The sequence below is a fragment of the Lytechinus pictus genome, chromosome 2 (genome assembly GCF_037042905.1).
Source record: "Lytechinus pictus isolate F3 Inbred chromosome 2, Lp3.0, whole genome shotgun sequence".
NCBI classification, from domain to species: Eukaryota; Metazoa; Echinodermata; class Echinoidea; order Temnopleuroida; family Toxopneustidae; genus Lytechinus; species Lytechinus pictus.
Genome location: NC_087246.1, coordinates 69,505,778 through 69,520,659, shown reverse-complemented (window position 1 = coordinate 69,520,659; position 14,882 = coordinate 69,505,778). Strand labels below are relative to the sequence as shown.

At 36.7% G+C, this 14,882-nt stretch overlaps 1 long non-coding RNA gene across 1 annotated transcript; it reads right to left on the bottom strand.

The window, feature by feature from the left end:
• Positions 1 to 591: 591 nt before the first annotated feature.
• On the bottom strand, positions 592 to 5,902 carry LOC129255086 (uncharacterized). Its single transcript, XR_010292782.1, has 3 exons — positions 5,582 to 5,902; positions 4,266 to 4,432; positions 592 to 636 (listed from the first exon to the last, which is right to left on the bottom strand). It is a non-coding gene; the product is annotated as an uncharacterized LOC129255086 (long non-coding RNA).
• Positions 5,903 to 14,882: the final 8,980 nt, after the last annotated feature.

The window sequence follows — 14,882 nt, the reverse complement described above, 5'->3', positions numbered from 1 at the left end:
GCACACAGAGTTAATCTCAGATGTGCAAAATGTTATGTGAATGCTAACGAACGTCTGATGGCGCTGTTTAAGATTTAGACAATCCTGGCATTCAGCTCGCAATGTACACAGCGCAGGGGTAACCAGTTTTGTTGACGCGCTTGATTTAACAGAATAGTAAATAGGCCTACAGAAGCACACTCGTCTAGATCTTGCTCAACCATATTCGACACCCCCCCCCCCCTCCCTAAAAGTGGGATATTTAACATTTTGTGGTTAGTGTGTGTTTGACTTTATCTATTCATGATTCCCTCTATCACCTTCGAAATCCTGGGAACATTTTGGATTGTGCCCTTCTTTAATTGTTATGAAAATGTGATATAATAGGCCTGTCTTAATCTCTTCCCCCCCCCCCAATTCTCCCTTTAACCCCCCCCCCTCTGTGCCTCTCCCCTCCCACTCTTCCTTCCTCTCCCCCCTCTCTTTATATTTATATGCTTGATCGATCACCTTTTCAGTGAAAACTCTTTTTAAATCAAAATTCATGTAAAAAAATGATAAGATATATTTCCCTTATTGGATCTTTGAAAGTAATACAAAATATACACTTACCATTGAAAGGCCAATGTGAGCCGTTAATGTTTGGCTTGATTCATCCTGTAAGAGATCAAAGAAATTAGTCATGGACATTATTCCATCAAATTCACTTGTCATTTGACCAATAAAACCAATAAATCAAGTCTAATGAGAATTTCCCGTAAAAATCGATAGTATGAAGAAATTACTTCCAAAAATTGATGCTATAAACGAACATGAAAAAAATGATACTTGATATTTATTTATTTATTTATTCAGTTTTATTTAAAAACAGGGTAGTCCTTTCAGAGCCCAAAGGCCTGCTTTACAAAAGAGCCCTGTAGACATAGAAAGATTTACAAAATAAATGAAATACAATTAATATAAAGTAAAATACAATACACAATCAAAATTACATGACATATCAATGATATCACATTAAATGAATCAAAACAAAAATTAAAAACCTAGATTAAAATCAAGACAGTTTAAAAGACGAACAAAATCATAGAAATAAAGGAAATTTCTTTAAAAACGTGTGACTAAAATTAAACTAAGTAAAATTTATAAATAAGTTATAAAATTGACAATTTAAAAGACTTTGAAAATTATTGATATAAAATGGCATAAAGCAGGTAGCATACAAGGACAAATAATAGAACAAAAGGTAAAATGAATCAAACAAAAAATACATAAAACCAAAAAGAAAAAAAAAAAAAAAAAAAAAAAAAAAAAAAACGTCACGATAACATCAAAACAAAAACAAAATAAAATAACATCATGGCAAAAGACATTATAAATAGGACCAGTGCATGCGTTAAAACAATAAAGAGAGTGGCCTGATTTGATTTTTAAACATTTGGAGTGAAGTTGCCGTACGTATATGAGTCGGTAGATTATTATAGATATTTGGAGCGATGTAAGAAAAAGATCGCTTCTTAAATTCTGTCCTAGGTTTCGGAATAAATAGAGGACTTAGGGAAGAATGACGAGTAACATAAAAGAGTGGTCGTTTACAGGCAAAAGATTCTAAATAGTGTGGGGCTTAAGGATACAGGCTTTAAGGATGAGATAACCATCAACAGATTTTCAGATACATAACGTCCATATCAATTGCTGAAATTGAGATTAAAAATAATTAATGTTTATAAAAAAATATTGATGGTCATCTGGGAAAGTAATTCCCCGATTCATGTGTTGCTATGTCAGTCATACCCCAATCGTTTCGTGGCCCATGTACTACTCATGATAAACATATTAAGATATTTCACATTTTAAAAATAATTTTTAAATATCTTTCAAACAAAATGGATTTTGGATAATACATATGATAATGGTGGAACGCCTTACGCCGAGATGGTTTGTATTGTTTAATTCAGTGAAAACTATATTTTCTGTTGTTGTTACCAGTACCAGGGTAAGGGTTTATCTTTAAACAGGCCTTCAAGTAAGCTAAACGTATTGTTCAAATGGTTTCGATCGACTGGTCTTATTGAGGCAGATTAGGGTGACTCGTGCTTCAAGAAAAGGCGTCATCTTCACGCCCAACCGTTGTAAAGTAATTGCCACTGGGAGAGCCTACGGGGAGAGATCGACAACGCTCCCCGTCATGGTTTATGGCTTGTAGACAGATGGAAGGAAAAGAGTCATCCTTTCTCCTCCTGATTTATTCATTGCATGTCAGGGCTCTAGGGAGGTACTACAATTGAGAGAAGGGATAACAGTCTTGTCTTTAATCGAAACGTAATTTATTTTATGCAACACTTGCGGTGCAATAAAAAGATGTGTAATTTGGAGGAGAAATGAGTCTTGCCCTATATCGATTCCGTGTATTCAGGTATCATGCTGAAGATGTATGAGGTCCCACAGGGATGCATTGTGTCTTCTAGTGAATTTGGCAACGCACTCTTTGAGATCACATACTGAGGTGATCTTTCTTACATGGAAATTGGTTAATGGGTGTTTACATGAATTATTGATGTCATATACTTAATTTGTATACCATTTAACAATCCAACTAGGTTGCCTATATTGAAGTTTGACGAATTGAATGTTAGAGGTCTCGTTCGCGGGGAATGGCATGCCTGTCTAAATTTATTTCTTAAATTGTAGGCATATTACATCGTGGCATCAAAATGTAAAAAGTGCACCTGTCAACAATACCAACATGCTTTATGATGTACAGTGATTAATATTTCGATATGTGGAATGTATTTAAATAACATCAATAAGATAGAGAGGGTGCTCTATACGGTTCAATTCTTTCTGTGTTTTCTCTTCATGTTGTCTAGGCCTTAATGCTAGTTAGATTTCTTTTAAATTTTCACCTTTCTGTTAGAGATTCCCCCCCCCCCCCCCCATATTTAGCACGATGTGATAATAGGTAGATTTCCCTTCTAACCTTCGACCCATTTACTGGGGAGCCACTGTCATTGTGTGGTGGGTATCATGCTCGTGTATGGGCCCTATATGGACATTCAAAAAGGCCTACCACGCTACGATATAGAAAGGTCTCAAATAGAGTACCGTAAATAAAGTATTTTGCATGTTTCCGCCATCCTAAATAATGCCTCATATATACCGGGCTCAAATAACACTCTACCCGTTCTCTTGATTTCTTTCGCAATTTTGATTGCGAATCTTTTACGTGTTTTTGTGTACGAACATTTCAGGGTCCGCGGAACGGTTTTGAAAGTTGAGGGGGCTGACCATGCAAAAAAAATACAATCAGATGGTCAAAGTTTTTGTACACGATTTTGGAAAAACGGGTGGGGTGGACTGAAGTCCACCAAGTTCCCCTCCCCGTTTCCGCGGCCCCTGCATTTTGTCTACCTATATAGGAATGACAGCCACCCCCAACCCCTGGGATCACTCAATGATGGGGCAAAAATTTTGAAATAAACATCTAATTTTGTGATAGATTTTAAGCTTTCTCGTTCATAACTTTAACTATTGGTCCAAAGCTACAGGATGTACAAAGTGACAATGAATTCAGTCTCATGTTGGGATTAAAGATGTCTACGTTGAAGTGATATCAGACGAGCAGTGGACTTTCGTGCTTAGAAAGTCCCCTTCCCCATTCGTTTTCTATTATTGCTGTGAGAGTTAATTATTGATTTAGTTGGTGTAACATAATTTACTTGAGCAAAATGGATGCAAAGAAATAAAATTAATTTTACTTGAAACCTCCAAAGTTACAAAATATACTTGCAAAAATCAAGGCAGTTTCTTAACATAATTCAATTCAAACCAAAGTATTTTTTACAGAGTACGGAACTGTTTAAATATTGATATCCGGAATTGCCCTACTTTGTCCTGATTTTTAAACATAAACTGATGAAGTCATTTATTCCCTGATTGTATTTTAAATACTTTTTGTATGTCTTTTTGTGTTTTTGTATATCATTCTATATTCTGTACCTATCGTTATTGTATACATATGTATTTGTGTCTATGTATTGTGTCATTCATTGGGGGGGGGGGGGGTTTGGGGGATGATTTGTGCATAATTTATCAAGTTTATGAAATTGTGGAAATATACGAAATTGAATTCAATTAAATCATAATTATGACAGAACGTAATATCCTATTTCACCCGTTTTCATTTTCTCTTCTTTCCCCTTATTTTTTTTTCTTCCTCGTGTACCTTTTAATGGGGTCCAGTGTCCCCCGCACCCCACCCCCATCTATACACAAGTGGGCTCACTTACCAGGTCTATGATAGTACCGAGATGGAAGCTCAGGGTGACATGAGTAATAGCGTCTTCGGTGTTGACGGGACGAACGTATTTGGAATACCTGGAATCATTCACTAGGTAGTGGTTTATGAGGTACACCTGAGCGGAGTGGTAGTCATGATAGGGTAACATCCTCCAATCTGGGAGTAGATGGGGGGGGGTGAGCGGGAGGGAAGGGGAGATGGGAGAGAGGATAGAGGGGGAGGGGACGAGAAGCATTGAGGAGAGAAAATAAGATGAGAGGGCCGAGGCGGAGATTGAGAGAAAAGGGAGGCATTGGGGTGAGGAGACGAGAGAGGGGGCAGAAAGAGGAAGAAGAGAAAGAGGGGGTTAGATAAGGGAATGAGGCAAATGGAAGACGAAGAGATAGAAAACAAAATATGGAGATCAAAGGTTAGAGTATATTGAAAAACGGCAATTGAAACATTCGAACTCAAGCTTTTGAATTATTCCTTGAATTGGAAGCTTGATTTCGAATATGATATTTTTGATTTACTTTTATTTTTTTGTTATTTGCAATACTAAAAAATCATTAGGAAAATTCATTCCTCAAACAAATTTGCTAGCTTTGATTAAATGACCGGATTCAATTTTAGGTGTATATTGTTTTATGACATGGACTGTATGTATCTGTTCTGGGGCTGTTCGATATAACATGGTAAGAATTATACCCTCCACTTCACCAATGACTTTTTACTTTTTTTTGTTGGGGGGGGGGGAGTATATACCCAGGCATGTTCTTCAATGCGTTATGCGTTCATGTTTTCCTAACTTAAAGACATATAGCTTGATTATTATAAGTATTAATAAAAACTCTGTTTAGAGGTTTTTCGTTCTTTATCTAAAGCAGATATTATTCAATTTCATCATTATTCACTGATCGGATCAACCCAAGGACTTTGAAAAAAAAACTTTTCTACGTGGAAAAAACTTTTCTACGTGACTTTGCTCCAGCTGAATCGAGAATCTGAATGAGAATATAGATCTACTTTCTATCAAGAAATTAGCATAACACAGTTGCATGGATTTAGTTCATTATCATAATAATAATGACACAATCAAAAGGCATAACCAAAGATACGTTGAAACAAATTCGAATTAAATTCATTAAACGGAATACTAAAAACATATCAATAAACCCACAAAACTTCACATTCAGATCATGCATTTCGCACATAAGAATCTTATTTAAAAGTCTTTCTCAATGTGACTGCATTGTATACACATTTTGATAACATTCTCTTTGAATTAATTCTGAAATATGATAAACGGTATATCGATTGACTTACTGTTTCCTTTCGTTGCTTCCAGTATATTAAATGAAAACAGAAATAGTAGAATGATAACTAGACAAATCCTCATGTTGATTATCCCTTTCTTCAAAGACTCAAGGAAGTAGTCGATATAGCTCAACAGAGCGATTCTTTCTCTAAAATATCAACTCCTCTTTTTTAAGACGTTCAACCGAAGGGCATCAAAATCTTTCAATCGAATGAATAATTTCCTTTATCGTTGATTACAAATGATATCAGTTTTATGCATGTTGCAATTATGTTTCTCTACACATTTCTAGAGCAAAGTTTTCACCAAGAATGATACTTCAATCGACTTATTTTGAACTCCAGACAGTATATGCGTAAAGCATGAGTAAGCTTCGCAGATGATGCGCGGAACATGCCGATAGCAGTGCGACCACTCAAGGATTTTACCGCCACTCAAGAGCAACATTTGAGTCTGAGCACGCGCATTGTTGTCTTAATTATGGCGCCAAATTATCTCGTAAATTTATCACGTAGAGCATGTATACGTCTTCAGGGGCCACGGAACGGTTTTGAAAGTGGGGAGGGGAGGGGTGCTGATCCGAAAGTGGGGGCTGACCATGCAAATAGTCACAATCAGTTTGTCTACGCAGTAACGGTTGTAGAATAGTGTGTGTGGGGGGGGGGGGGGTAAGGCTTCCCCGTTCCGCGACCCCAGTGTCTTTCATTCATTTGAAATGTGACTCGGTGATGTGTGCATAACCTGAGGAAAAAGTATGTTGGATTTTATGTGTATTTAACACATTGACATCACAAATACAAATTATAAGGCCTAGATAATACATTTCATTTCATCTTTATTTCACAAGCCGATTGAAAAGGCTGTTTATAAACAACATAAATACAGTATAAACATAATTATGAAAGATAAGATAGGTGATGCAGAGCAGCTCATCACAAAATATACATGGTCCATAATGCATTATGACAAACAAGATACATTAAACTTCGCATTACAGTTTGGGGAAATACAAATAAATTGTTCTGAAATAAATATAAGGGCTTATGAAGCCCATCCAAAAAGGCCAAAAGGCCTGCAGACAAGGTAGCCTGAATAGGAAAAGAGAAGAACACTGGGTTGGAGCATACATACATGGAATCGAGTGTTTTTTTTTAATTATTTATCGTTCACCATCTTTCTCTCATTTTTCTTCTTCTTTATATTTACGTTTTTTTTTATCTGATTCTCCTCCTCTTCTTTTTTTTTCCTTTCTCTTCTTCTTCTTCTTCTTCCACTTCTTCGTTTTTCTTCTTCTTCTTCTTCATCATCATCATCATCATCTTCTTCATCTTCTTCTTCTCCTCCTCCTCCTCCTCCTTTTTTCAATTCAATTCAATTTTATTCAACCATAAAATATCAATATACAAATCATACAGTATACATATGCAATAGACAGGGTTGGGCTCAATTACTTTCTTTAATTACAATTACGTAATTGAATAAACTTTCAATTACATTGACTTTTCAAAAAAAAAAATTCAATTATAATTACAAATTACTTTGGTGAATTACAACTTCAATTTCTTTCTATGAAAGTCATTAATGAAATCAATTTGTATTCTGTATCTACTAGCACTACCTATTTCAACATAATTCTAAGTTACAGAGAAACTGACAAGATGCACGGATTCTGTCTATTACACTCTTTGATGCTGAAGCCGTTGACATGAAAAAGGTCATGAAATTAAATCATAAATAAAGTAATTTTATTGTAAAGTAATTGAATTTAATTAAAAGTAATTGACAGTAATTGAAGTCAGCTATATTTTTTTATAACAATTACAAATAATTTCCCTTTCAAAATTTTAAATACAATTACAATTACAAAAAAATGTAATTAATTACGTAATTGATCAATTACCTTGTAATGAGCCCAACCCTGGCAATAGATGATGCAAAATATGGCAAGGACCATAAAAAAGGCAAATTGCTTGTAGAGAATGGCCCCAAAAGACAAGAGTATGTACACAATTTGCACTAAAAACATAGAACTGTAGTTTCCAAAAAAAAAACTTCATCTGCAGACATATAAGCAAACACACACACACAAACCCTGACAATGTTATAGATTTTCCATTAAGTAGGCCCTTTATATATACATATATATTTTAAACGGGATACAGTTGAGCAATCTTTTGGAGAAATTGATTCCACTTTGTCCGGTAAAAGTTAGTGAATTTTAAAGAGGAAGAAAGTCTCACTCTCGGAATATGGAAATGATCTTTTTGTCGAGTAGCATATGAATGAACATTTGAATTTAGAGAAAACGTATTGCAATATTTCAATGGAAAATTCTCATTTTTTACTAAATGCATAAATATTCAAATATTCAAATTGATTAATTCATGTAAAGGCAAAATATTGTTCTTTTTGAAAAGGGGTAATACTTGAATTTGTTTATGGGACTTTGTAATTAATCAGATCGATATTTTCTGTAGGATATGTAGCTTTTCTTTTCTTCTTCTTCTTTTATTTCTTTCATTATCATTTTCATTAATATATTTAGACAAATGCCTTCCTGGTGACCCACTGCTTTCCTCCCTTCCTCCCCAACTTCTCCATTCACCCCCCCCCCCATTACCTGTCATCGTCTTTCTAATTCTCGATCACTTCTCGTTCCCTGCCCTCACACGTTCTTCGAAGCTCGTATCCTTTCATCCATCGATCTTTAGGAATAATTGATATCGAGTGTGAGAAAGGTTCCATGGCATTTTTCTTAAGACGACGATGAAACGTCGTCTGATGGGGATGATAAGGGCCATTTCATGTCTCCTTTCTCCTGCTGTTTAGGGGCGGCGGAGCGAAGTTGTAAGTGGGGGAGGGAAAAGGGCACTATTTTACAAATGGTCATATGCAAAAAAATTTCGATGGGGGGAAGCACGCGTAAAATTTTTGAAAAACCTGAAAGCGAAGGAGCGAAGCGACCGAGCTTATCATTGAGGCGCTTTTGCATTTTGTTAAGTGAAATTAATGGATTTTGAGCATACTTTTGGTGAATTTTGTGAACATCTGCAGCAGAAAATGTGAGTTTCCCAAAAAAAAATGGGAGGGGGGCTGCTCCCCTGCCCCCCCCCCTCTGCTGCGTACGGCCATGATCTTAAAACAAAGAAAAAAATATTATCTACCCCCCCCCCCTCACATGAAAAGGGCACAGTGCATGTTCGTGAGGGGGCATTTTTCTTGCATACAGTGTTAAAAAGGGCACTTTTCAGTGCTTCAAAAAGGATCGCCGCACCTGCTGCTGAACCAATCAAGTTTTAGATGAGGTTTGTTTTTCTAGCAATACGTGTATTTTCATTAATTTGCCTATGTATTTGTCTCTGCTCCCTGTGCATGCATTAAATGGTTTGGGGCTGTGTCCTTCTTTCTCTCCGAGCTTCTGTATTTTCGTTCCGTTTTTTGTTCTTGTTACGATATATTAAAAGACTGTTTGAGGGTTCAACTTCTTCACATTGTGCTCATAGTAGTATACAAAATCAAGAGTGACGATGATTTAATTAGATTTTGTGGTCATACTTTAATTATCTGGTTTTAGCGATAACTATTATTTTGGATATCATCATTAATTCATGTAGGCTTACCGGGACGATGGTCCGATTAGATTTCGGAGTCAGGAGGTCAAAGATTGAAACGCGCAATGGTGATTATTTAATGAAGGGTCATTTGAATGTTAAAGGTTGAAGGTCACAATGTTAATTATTTAGCTGATAATATATTATATTTCCCTCGAAAAATGAAGAGCCATTTGAAAGATCAATTTTAAACTGACTTATGCAGGATTATTTGATTTCGGGGTCACATGAATTTTCGATATTTTACAGCAACAAAATATTTACTAATATTAGAAGAAGCTGGGGCGGAGGTGCCTAAAGTATGTGTCTACCAGCTTGAGACTGTGAATTAATTAAAGGACAAGTCCACCACAACAAAAAGTTGATTTGAATAAAAAGAGAAAAATCCAACAAGCATATCACTGAAAATTTCATCAAAATCGGATGTAAAATAAGAAAGTTATGACATTTTAAAGTTTTGCTTAATTTCACAAAACAGTTATATGCACATCCTGGTCTGTATGCAAATGAGGAGACTGATGATGTCATCCACTCACTATTTCTTTTGTATTTTATTATAGGAAATATGAAATATTCTCATTTTCTCCTCATTGTCAAGTGATACAACGATTTATTCCTCCATGAACATGTGGAATTAGCATTGTTTAATACTATATGGTTCAGTCAAGTTGGTCCTTATTGTCAAATCTATAAAAATGAAATATTGTATAATTCAAACAATAAAAAACAAAAGAAATAGTGAGTGATGGACATCATCGACTGACTCACCTAGTTGTGCATATCACTGTTTTGTGAAAAATAAGCGAAACTTAAAAATGTCATAACTTTCTTATTTTACATCCGATTTTGATGAAATTTTCAGCATGATGCTAGTTTGATTTTTCTCTATTTATTCCAGTCAGCATTTTCCTGGGGTGGACTTGACCTTTAAACTTATATAACAGCTAGTGCACCGAGTACATTATTTTTAATTATTTTTCTATGCAGCCTGATATTTTTCTCTCTATTTCTATACCAAAATGTTTAATGCTTATATTTCATCCCATTTATAACAATACTTTTGATTTCATGCCCTAGCTGTACCGTCATCCAGCTTTGCTCAATCTTTTAAAATTGACCGCAGGCTGATGAACTACCACCATCTACAAAGTTGCTATGTTTAGTCAGTTAGGACACATTGACACCCCCGTTTAACAAGTGAAGCAAGAGAACATTCATCATGTTTTGGTCATTGTTGCCAATTTAAGTTTGTGAGCGTCAATAATTCATTGCGAACATAGATCTTTTTGCACAGCGGTGGGGGGTAGGATAACAGTGCAAGGGACAAGAAACGTTCCCTAATCGGGCCACTATCTTAATCTTAATAGTATATATGTACCGTTATACCGAGGTTTTTTACCTGACTGCTAAGAAAGCACGAATGCCTGTGATCAAGCAACCAGGGGACCAACGGCTTAAGGTCCTCTCCGAGGGACCTGGTAATGAGGATAAATGCCTTACCAAGTTACCAAAGGGCACTAGCGCACCACTTGGGAATCGAACCCGGGTCACCGGAATCCGAAACCGCTCTACCGACTGAGCTATCGCGCCTCCTGATACAATATACAATCTGATAACAATACAAGAGCAAGCCCTGACAAGCACCCCTCCTTACGTCACCTAATTTTCACCTGATTTATCTTCAATTTTAAGTCCCGTCCACTGGAAATAAAGGCGAGATCGTTCAGTGGGGTCTAAAAATGGCGCCAGTCCCTGTTCTTTTACCTTAACCGTTCTTTTACCATTAAACAGATAGATCCCTAAAATGACGTTCAAGTACGCATGCGCTATGCACTTTATCATTATCATTATGACGTGTACCTTCATGCGCGTATGTTAGTCTGCAGGCACAGACCCTTGGTTTTCACAATTCGCATACTGTAGTGCATAATCAAAAGCAGAGTCTAAAGTAGTGAGACTAGATTTACTATGTACTGTGGCTGGCTCTTCAAATTATCTTATTTGACACAGACAGAGCCTTTAGCGTCTAGTCTTTACTCTAGACCTGTTATTGGTTAAAGTGTCAAATATGAGTCTTAGCTTGCAGACTAGTATTCTGTCGTGATTTTCACAGATAACTTTTCAATAATAAAATAAATATATTGTACAGTGTAACTGAACTGTGCTTTTTTAGTCATAACTGACAAGTGGTTCAATTCGCAGTAAAATGACCATAATGATAATAATACTAATTGGGTTTTATAATTATATAGCGCGATACCAATCTATGACTGCTAAAACTGTTTGGCATACACTTGCTAAATCAACCACAATGACGGTTGTTTCCTACAAAGATATCCTACCGGTACCAAGGATACCCAATTGGCACCTGAGTAAGAGTGGAAAGTGTGGATTGACGCCTTGCTAAAGGACGCTATATGTTGGGATTCGAACACACGACCCTCTTACCGCTACACCGCCGCGACACCTCCATAATAATTCTCATACTACAGAACAGTGGGCTTTCTGGTATAAATCTGGTAAAGGTTGTTTGATGATCTCACACAATCATTATTTATTTTGCATTTTATTATACGAAACAAGAAAACGTTTAATTTTTTTGAATGGTTAATAATTAAATAATAGTTTTTATTCAAACTGCTCAATCTAAATAAGGCATAATATATACATTTGAAACGTGAATTACACCTGCACAATCCATTGTACTTTTCTTAGAAGCTTTAGCATGATCAGGGTGTGTAATGCATGTAATATGTGAATAATAGTTAAATAAAATGGTCAATAAGAAAAACGAAAAATGATTATGAATGTTTGATAAGCAATATACGATGTCTATTTAAAAACCCACGCTCAGTCTCAGACGAATAAGGAATATTGCAGCTTTCATCAGTTTTTACAGCCCCCATTTTTTATCAATACACATTCATATAATCTATGATTGTGACTATTACACGGTCGCTCTGCCCCTTCGGCCCACCCCACCCCGACCTCCATTTTCAAGACCGTTTCGTGTCCCGTGTTGTTACGCGCGGCGATCTCCTGAAAATTTTGGAGGGTGACACTCTCGCATTACATGGAGGCCCGCACAAATTTGGCATGTTCCCCAAAGCCCCATCCCTAGATCTCCACCCACAGGCCATGTTGGTCAACCTCTCGTGAACTACAGCCCCCCCCCCCCCCCCGGTTATTCCTTGCGCAATTTCACGCTTTATTGTTTATTAAAATTAGGCTTCGCACCTTTTAAAGAAAAGAAGGTGATTGGTAATTCATGTCCCAACCTCTTCGTTTCCTTTAAATGGTTTCTCGTCTTTATTGTTAACTGGAAAGAAATGAGAAGGGGGAAACCTGTTAGGGCTTATTTCACTCTATGATTAATGATATAAGGGGGTTTAATGACTGCAAACACGTGCTTTCGTCTTGATTAGACAATCTTTAAAGTTATGGTATGTTGTTGAAAGATATGGGATTAAAGCAACCGCGTAGCCAGGATTTCATTTTGGAGGGGGCGGTAAATGCACGCGAAGCGTGCCAACCAAAGGTGCCAACACTTACAGAAGCGCGCTCCCTAGGGGGTGGGTGCAGGGAGGGGGAGTTTCCCCGAAGCGCGAAACTTTCGGTGTTTCATATATTAAAATGAAAAGGAGCCGTCTCTCTTGTCTCTAGTACCCATATCAGCTCCTATTCAGTTGACTATATTGTGATTTTGAACCTTGTTTTCAAAAGTGATTGTAAACGCACAAAAAAGGGATAAGATTGAGAAAAATCAAAATAATATTAACCCTGCGCAAAGCGCGGAAGCTAAAGCGTTTTATCATTTTTTTTGCAAAGAAAAGGGTCCCGAGAAAGGATATTCTCTAAGTTATATTGAATACTTCCCTTGGAAAGATGAGATTTTATTACAAATAATTTAGTGACAGACCGCCACAGTGCATATCTTAACTCACAAAACAGGAGAAGAAGGATATATGCGGGGAGGATTTTTTTCCTTCCCGCACAGAGCAATGAAACTCTGAAATTTCAAAGGGCGGACGTTTCATCAAATGCAGATTAATACCCCCATCGGCTCTAATTCAATTGAATTTCTAAGATTATTGAACGTCATTATAAGGAAAACAGTGTGCAAAAAGTTCAAACTTCTGTGATTTATTGAAATTATATAAAACAGGATGATGTATAATTTATTTGACTTATCCTGATGCGCTTCATTTTTAATGATAAAGAAACTTAAGTTTTATTCACAATTTCAAAATGAGTGCGCAAAACAGGACAGGAGATGAGTGTGCAGGGAAATGACATGAAGTTTAATAGAATTTGATAACAAATATTGTACCTTTGTTTTTATTTAATACGACGAATTTTATACCTTCCTCTTTTTTAATTAGGAACCCGTTTGCCCCCAAATTATGATTGTTTACTAATGAGCTGAAAAGTATTGCCTATATGGAGGTGACGGCAGAAATTATAAAGATTTTACCCGCCCGTAGCCGACCCGACCAGAAGTTGCGCGATCAATAAAAAAAAAATAACTCCATATACTTCGGACTAACCTTACTCTAATTCCATGCCCTAATGTATACATTTGAACTTTTACTGGCAAGAAACACATATAGCTGAGGTGGAAAAACAGGGTTAGAGAAAGGGTGAGGGAAACAAAGGAGAACTGCAATATTGTCATTTAACCGCGCGCAGCGCGGAAGCAAAATTCATACAACTAAATTTAGAGCAAGAGTGACGGAGTTTCGTTTTTGAGAAAAAAAAAGAAAGAATAAAAAGAAAAACACACAAAGCTACCCTTCTTCCCTTTCCTCCCTTCGCTTTTCCTTTTCTCCTCTCTTTTTTCTTTTTGGGGACGTTTGGGGGGGGGGCGACCGCCCCCACCGCCCCCCCCCCCTGGCTACGCGCCTGGATTAAAGGTAAAACAATGGACCTAATCACGACATAGGTTTTGTTTTAATATTTGGTGTGTTGTGTAGTTATTTTTAAAAAAATATTACTCGGTCGAATATTGCAATTCCTTTTTAATACTATAGGCTGCGTATGAATTCCACCCCTATCACAAGCTGTATAACTTGCTGTCTGCACTTCCATCACCAGAATTTCTACCATCGTTAGTCCCCATCCTTTCTTGATAGTGTTGCCACTGCTCTTCCTTCACTTTTAAACACCTTCATGTGGTCACCCTGTGATGATAATTATGTTTCAAGTGGTTAAGGGGGGGGAGAAAAGGGAAGAAAGGACAAAGAAGAGTATAAAACAAGAAAGTTTTGTGTCTTTTAGCTAAACTATCACAACCTTATAAGAAAAAATGACGCCAGCTTTAGGTCATCTTGGCCACTATCGAAATACCCTGTCGCCACTGACAGGGAAGGGGGGCGTAAGACCACGTCCCCACCCCATCCCCCCCCCAAAAAAAAGGTTTCACGACCAAGAATACTAAAGGGAAAAGAGTGATAAAATGAAAGGGAAAAGGGTGAAACGTGATGTCTGTTTTTTATATTATGTCAAAATCTATTTTTTAAATGTGATCTTTGTATAAAATAAGATAAAAATTTTGCTCTCTCGAAGATTTCGAGAATTTTTTGCCAGCGCCATGCATGGCCCCCTCAAAATTTATGTCTTTTTACGCTACTGTCTGGAGCTACCCCTGTTGTTATAGGGCGTTAAATACCACTTATTTTCAAAATGTTTTATTAAATCT